Source organism: Notothenia rossii (assembly GCF_949606895.1).
Source record: "Notothenia rossii genome assembly, chromosome: 4".
Taxonomy (NCBI): Eukaryota; Metazoa; Chordata; class Actinopteri; order Perciformes; family Nototheniidae; genus Notothenia; species Notothenia rossii.
The window spans coordinates 25,594,059-25,601,977 of record NC_136902.1 but is presented as its reverse complement, the minus strand read 5'-3'; positions in this window follow the sequence as shown (position 1 = coordinate 25,601,977).

The window sequence follows — 7,919 nt, the reverse complement described above, 5'->3', positions numbered from 1 at the left end:
GATGGCTTAGAGTAGACGACAGAGTACAGCTACTTGCAATGGGCCTGGTCTACAAGATACACTACACCTCTATGGTACCCATGTACATGTCAAAATTCTTCCCAAAGGTCAAGGTCATAACACCAGAGGGAGCTCCACAAATCATGTAAAACCCAGATTTGGCACAAAAAAGGGGGAATACACGTTTCGCAATTATGCCACATCAAGGTGGAACGCTCTTCCCACTACTGTAAAGGAAAGTAAAACTATACTTACCTTCAAAACCTCTCTTAAAGAGCACCTTCGGGGGAGAGCATAGCAAAACTGGGTCCGGTAATGGTACAAATCTCAACCTGTCGTACAATGGACAGCTTCCCCCCCATCTTTGTATATACTCGCATTTTAGACTCTGTTACTAACTGTATATCTGTAGACTTGGTATGTCTTAAATGTCCTGTTAGGATGTATTAGAACGAAATCTAAAATGAAAATTGTAAATAAGCCATCTGTATGTAAAAAACTACCTGTATATAAATTGTAAATAAGCCATCTGGATGTCAAATATGTCTTATATGTCTTAAATGATATGATGAATTGGAAATGGGGGACCCTGATGTAAACAAGACGAAAGTCTTTCTCTGGTCTGCATCCCCTTAACAATTGTATGTTTTGAGCTGTACTGTACCCAATATACAAGCTGTTAATAAACTTTTCAATCAATCAATCAATCAAACTCTGGTCCCAGCTCTCTGCAGGTCATTGACTAGGTTCCCCCCGTGTGGTTCTGGGATTTTTGCTCACCGTTCTTATGATCATTTTGACCCCACGGGGTGAGATCTTGCGTGGAGCCCCAGATCGAGGGAGATTATCAGTGGTCTTGTATGTCTTCCATTTTCTAATAATTGCTCCCACAGTTGATTTTTTCACACCAAGCTGCTTACCTATTGCAGATTCAGTCTTCCCAGCCTGGTGCAGGTCTAACATTTTGTTTCTGCTATCCTTTGACAGCTCTTTGGTCTCGGCCATAGTGGAGTTTGGAGTGTGACTGTTTGAGGTTGTGGACAGGTGTCTTTTATACTGATAACGAGTTCAAACAGGTGCCATTAATACAGTTAACAAGTGGAGGACAGAGGAGGCTCTTAAAGAAGAAGTTACAGGTCTGTGAGAGCCAGAAATCTTGTTTGTTTGTTGGTGACAAAATACTTATTTTCCACGGTAATTTGCAAATAAATTATTTAAAAATCAGACAATGTGATATTCTGGATTTTTTTTTCTCATTTTGTCTCTCATAGTTGAGGTATACCTAGGATGAAAATTACAGGCCTCTCATCTTTTTAAGTGGGAGAACTAGCGCAATTGGTGGCTGACTAAATACTTTTTTGCCCCACTGTATGTGACAGTGTGTACTGAGCCTTTGAATGCAGTATGTATAATTAGGTGTTGCAATATAGTTTTAAACCACTAGATGACACAGTTAAACACTAGATGTCCTGTTCTCAGCCTCTACAGCAACTGCAATGGCAGATATATTATAGAACTAAAGTAGACTGACCTCTATAATAGCAATGTTTTGTAGATTTTATCCAAAGAACAAGTTTCACACTTTTGTTCTGAAAAGCTGTTTCATGCAAGTACAGCAGCAACGTTTGCAATGTCAGCGATCTTTAAAAAGAGACGCTTGTGGTTTCCACTAATGCTCAAACAGATCATGTTTCATTTGAATGCCTTTTGAACAAATGTTACTGTGTGTTCAGCCTACTAATCTAAAACTAAACTGCTTAAACAGCCTAATGTTCTCAGGAACCTGTAGTTCCCTTGCTCACCTGATCTGACTCTCACTGAGGATCCGGAGTCTTGCAGGTTAGGGTTAGCTTCTTATTTGTCCACATTATTGACCCAGCAGACCTCTGTGGTGTAATAGCATTATGTGGTGTTAAACTGTGCCTCAGCGTGAGGTTCAGACTGCCAGCTAGTTCTGTTTCTCCTCAAGCAGCAGCACACACACACACACACACACACACACACACACACACACACACACACACACACACACACACACACACACACACACACACACACACACACACACACACACACACACACACACACACACACACACACACACACACACACACACAGAGGCTAATTAGAGCCAAAACAGGTCTGTGACTGCAGGCTGATTGGCTCAAATGTAGCAAGAGGGATTAATAAGGAAAAAACAAGGCAATCTTTAGGTGTAAAAGCTATAAACAGGATTAATTTCGAATAAATACAATCCCACAAGGCTTTCTTAATAATATTTAAATAAAAAGAAAAATCCACTGCAGGTGGAACTCAAAGAAGACAATGGATAATGTATTTTTGTTGTGTTTAGCTAATTCTAAACCCATTTTGTGATTTTGGTTGGTTAAAAGGCTTACTGTGGGACATATTTAATATGTATTATTTCATAAAGCTTTGATCTTCTTAATCCTTCAGCTCATGTCGTCATCAATATGTGATGGTGCTCATGGTGTCCTGCAGATATAATCATGTTCATTCCTGCTTCCCCCCCCTGTGCTCACCACCCTGCCAGATGTCAGCCATTATACGAGCCAATTTCACTGCTAGGACCAATGTACATCATCATTAGGTTTCTAAATAAATTCTCTACAGAGCTCAAGTGAAGCTGCAGATACGCCTGCCCTGTTTTGGTTCTGGATTGGCACTGTTTGTGCTATGGTGTTGGCTACTGTCCAATTAGGAGGATTCTTTGAGGTCAGCAGCAGCAGCAGCAGCAGGCTCAGCTCATGTCACAGTCCTGTGTTGGAGGTGATCAGAAAATAAGCAGCCAGAGTTGGCCATGAGACAGATGCACAATGAGAGTTTTCCTAATGGTTGGACAATCTTATTTTATTTTCCCTGTGTAAAACCGGAGCCTGTCACACATTCTGAACACTAGCTACTATTTTTGTCTTGACAGTTAAAGAGATTAAAAAAGCCTGATAGCAGATTGTCCTGTTGGCATGGTTACACAAGGTGACATGTTGAAATCCAACTCAACCTTTGTTGCAGACACCCATGCTTTTGCTCGCCATGTTTCCTGTAGGATTTCACTCTATACAGGGACACTTTTGCAGACTTTTGCAAACACGTGGGTTGGAATAGAGGGTAGGAAGCCTGGGATTTTGTTCTTGGTAGAGACTTCCAGTTGGTCGGTACAGTGAGGAGTGGAACTTTTATAACACAGGATGTCATGGTGTCTTCCTGGTAAAGCAAGTGGCATTCAACTTTTTCAAAATGTATATTAGAGGTTGAATTGTTACTTTTTTGCTGTACAGTAATGCACCTAAATGCATTAAAGAAGTATTTCGAAGATATTCTCATATACATCTCAATCTATAACAAATTAGAGTGAATAATGTCCTGAATATAAAATGTTTTCTAAAGTATTACAACGTTTTATTAACAAAATATAGTTTGAATATGAAAAGTAAATAGTGACAAGTAAATAATAAAGTACCTATCAAGTAAGCATGAGCTAATTTAAAGTGTTTTATATACACTTTAGGGTATTTTATCTATTTCTGTATTATAACTGACCACATGTTTATTTGTTTTAGGTATTGTTAACAGATATTCCTCTTTAAGGGCTACTCCACTCGAAATTGAGTAAAACACTCCCACATTCTTGAATAAGAGTTTGTATTCTTCACAGAGGACATAGGTTTTTACAGTGGTATGAAAATATCCATGGAATAATCAGAAACACAGTAATCTGTAAACGATAATATCTGGAGCATAATTCACCTCCATTGCTAGAGGTTTCTTTATCATATTTGTTTGAAAAGGATGATTTTTAATATGACGCATTTTGGTTAGAGAGGAAAAGTGAATGTCACAGTAGCAGTTTGAGAAGTTTCTCTGAATGTTTTAACACTTTATTTTTCCCACTGTGGGAACATGTCATATTGAAATCCTTTGTAAGTCACTTTTAAACCAACCTGTCAAGCCCACAGCAGATGTGTCATACTGAAAGGGTAGACTTTGGATGAAGTGACTCTTTAAAACTCTGGTTGAATCTGCGCAAATGATATGAATTGTCCCTTGATTAGAGCACCTGTTGCATGGTTTTAATTCACACACACAGTCATGGTGGAGGCTGATTTAAGGCTTTGAGGACACTTCCAGGAGCTCATTAGCAAAGGATGTGAATACTGTTTCTACACATGGCATTGTCTCACACTGGGATCTGCAGACACCTCGTCTAAGGCTAATGAAGTCATTATAAAAAAATCTCTGCTGCTAGGAAAAAAAACCTTCTTCTTGCAAATGATCATTATCTTATTTGAACTAAAGGTGGACGTTTCCATTATAGTTAATGCAGATCTCATAGTAATTAAAAAAACATAGATGTGACTCTGGAAAAAGAGCCACTTCATTATGGATGTATGTCTTTTTCCTGAAAGGATGCGTGTGTGTGTGTGTGTGTGCGTGTGTGTGTGTGTGTGTGTGTGTGTGTGTGTGTGTGTGTGTGTGTGTGTGTGTGTGTGTGTGTGTGTGAGAGAGAGAGAGAGAGAGAGAGAGAGAGAGAGAGAGAGAGAGAGAGAGAGAGAGAGAGAGAGAGAGAGAGAGAGAGAGAGAGAGAGAGTGTGTGACTGTAAGACTTATTTTGCATCAACAAGCTGGGTTCTCAAAACTATTTGAATCTGTCTGGGGCTCTATGGTGCAGCTGCACTTAAGACACTAAATTAAGAAGAAAGGGGGGGAACTACGAATGTATGTGTATGTTTTTTTTTCAGTTTTTCTTTTTCTTGTGTCTCTTTTTATCTGTTTGTTTTTTTTATATAATTTTTTTTAATTTTTATATTTTATTTATTTGTTCTGTCTTTGTATACATGTATGTATGTAGGTACGTGTATGTATGTGTACATGTGTGTGGGTATATACACACATGTATGTGTATATGTATATGTGGGTATACATATGTGAGTATATGGGTACATGTATTACTGTTACTATTCTTTATTCCCTTATCTATACATTTTCTTTTAATATTATCTTCTACATTACTTTACTTTTACCGATACATGTATCTATTTTATTTAGTTAGTTATTTAATTTACTAGCTAGGACCGGGAGGGGGGGAAAGGGGGAAAAATATATATACAGTGGGGCAAAAGGTATACCTCAACTATGAGAGACAAAATGAGAAGAAAAAAATCCAGAAAATCACATTGTCTGATTTTTAAAGACTTTATTTGCAAATTATGGTGGAAAATAAGTATTTGGTCAATAAAAAAAGTTCATCTCAATACTTTGTTATATAGCCTTTGTTGGCAATGACAGAGGTCAAACGTTTTCTGTAAGTCTTCACAAGGTTTTCACACACTGTTGCTGGTATTTTAACCCATTCCTCCATGCAGATCTCCTCTAGAGCAGTGATGTTTTGGGGCTGTCGCTGGGCAACACGGACTTTCAACTCCCTCCAAAGATTTTCTATGGGGTTGAGATCTGGAGACTGGCTAGGCCTCTCCAGGACCTTGAAATGCTTCTTACGAAGCCACTTCTTCGTTGCCTGGGCGGTGTGTTTGGGATCATTGTCATGCTGAAAGACCCAGCCACGTTTCATCTTCAATGCCCTTGCTGATGGAAGGAGGTTGTCACTCAAAATCTCACGATACATGGCCCCATTCATTCTTTCCTTTACACGGATCAGTCGTCCTGGTCCCTTTCCAGAAAAACAGCCCCAAAACATGATGTTTCCACCCCCATGTTCCACAGTAGGTATGGTGTTCTTTGGATGCTACTCAGCAGTCTTTCTCCTCCAAACACGTCTAGTTTAGTTTTTACCAAAAAGTTCTATTTTGGTTTCATCTGACCATATGACATTCTCCCAATCCTCTTCTGGATCATCTAAATGCTCTCTAGCAAACTTCAGACGGGCCTGGACATGTACCGGCTTAAGCAGTGGGACACGTCTTGCACTGCAGGATTTGAGTCCCTGGCGGCGTAGTGTGTTACTGATTGGTAGCCTTTGTTACTTTGGTCCTAGCTCTCTGCAGGTCATTGACTAGGTCCCCCCGTGTGGTTCTGGGATTTTTGCTCACCGTTCTTGTGATCATTTTGACCCCACGGGGTGAGATCTTGCGTGGAGCCCAAGATCGAGGGAGATTATCAGTGGTCTTGTATGTCTTCCATTTTGCTCCCACAGTTGATTTCTTCACACCAAGCTGCTTACCTATTGCAGATTCAGTCTGGTGCAGGTCTACAATTTTGTTTCTGGTGTCCTTTGACAGCTCTTTGGTCTTGGCCATAGGGGAGTTTGGAGTGTGACTGTTTGAGGTTGTGGACAGGTGTCTTTTATACTGATAATGAGTTCAAACAGGTGCCATTAATACAATTAACAAGTGGAGGACAGAGGAGGCTCTTAAAGAAGAAGTTACAGGTCTTTGAGAGCCAGAAATCTTGTTTGTTTGTAGGTGACAAAATGCTTATTTTCCACCATAATTTGCAAATAAATTCTTTAAAAATCCGACAATGCAATATTCTGGATTTTCTTTTCTCATTTTGTCTCTCATAGTTGAGGTATACCTAGGATGAAAATTACAGGCCTCTCTCATCTTTTTAAGTGGGAGAACTTGCATAATTGGTGGCTGACTAAATACTTTTTTGCCCCACTGTATATTGACTATATAAATGTAAACTCATTGTGCCTGACTCAATAAAAAAATATTTAAAAAACCCAAAACAAGCTGAGTTGCCATGTTTCCAAACCCTAAATGTCTACCTTGGTCAGTCCCTGTGCTGATTGACATTTTTGTAACAGTCCTTAGTAAAAAGGTACAAGCATGGTGATTGTGGAACATAATTATCCGTTCGAGTGTCCCTAAATTTAGTCGCCAAAAATAATCAGCCAGGAGAATCTGTCATATGAAACAAGTCTGTGTTACAGTTTAATTTTTCTTTTAGAAATAATTTAAAATATAGGCTTCAATTACATCCCCATTTCAATATCCATGAGCCTCATTCCCGGATCTTCTCTTTCTCTTTAAGGCAGCAGCTGTCCGCTGAAGTGTGTTGTTTTGGACGTTCACTGAATGCATCTTTCCTGATATGATGAGGTCAGCTAAAGAGGTTAAAGAGCAACTTCCTGGTTAAAGAAACCTGTGAATAAATGTGTAGGAAAATGATGAACACACTAGATTTTCAAAAAAATATACAGAAATATACACTACAGTGACATCTGGCGTCGTTTTTGTAAGACATTTTCACTTCCGCATAAAAAAGCCTCGGCACGTGACCTCCCGCGTGTGACGTAACATGGGGGAAACAAGGGGGAGAGCGGCCGGTGTAACGTATTAATAAACATGGATCCCAATGCTAGTTTCGACACAGAAGACACAGAAGAAGTTGAACATGAATATTCGAATGCATACGACGGACCACAACCTTATAATTATGAGCCTGCTAGGCGTCCAAGAGACCAGGAGGAGCCAAGGATTAGAAGAAATAACGGCCATCGGAGAGAAATTGAGCTGTGGTGTGAGGAGAACAAGTGGAGAACTGGGCAGCTATCTTGGTGAGTGATCGGCGTTTGCTACAGAATGTTAGCTAACGTCACATCACAACATTGTGAAGTTAGCTATCATATATCAGGCTATAACTAAAGTAGCATTGATAATATAGTAACGTTACTGGCAGGACTGTTGATACTGATCCATAACAGAAACTAATGCACAAGTATCAGCCGTATCTCACGTTACCTAATGCAACTCCACACTACGGTGCTGTGTACCGGAGGGGAGACCCGAGATACGGCTGATACTTGACGATCTGGCGGAGAAAGGTTGTGGAGCCTCCGTTGATATGCCGTTGTAAATGGCTTGATGGAAAGCAGGTGTGTAGTCGGGGAGGGTGCACAGCTGATTGCAGCAGGTGAGTGGAGATTGAGCCGGGAG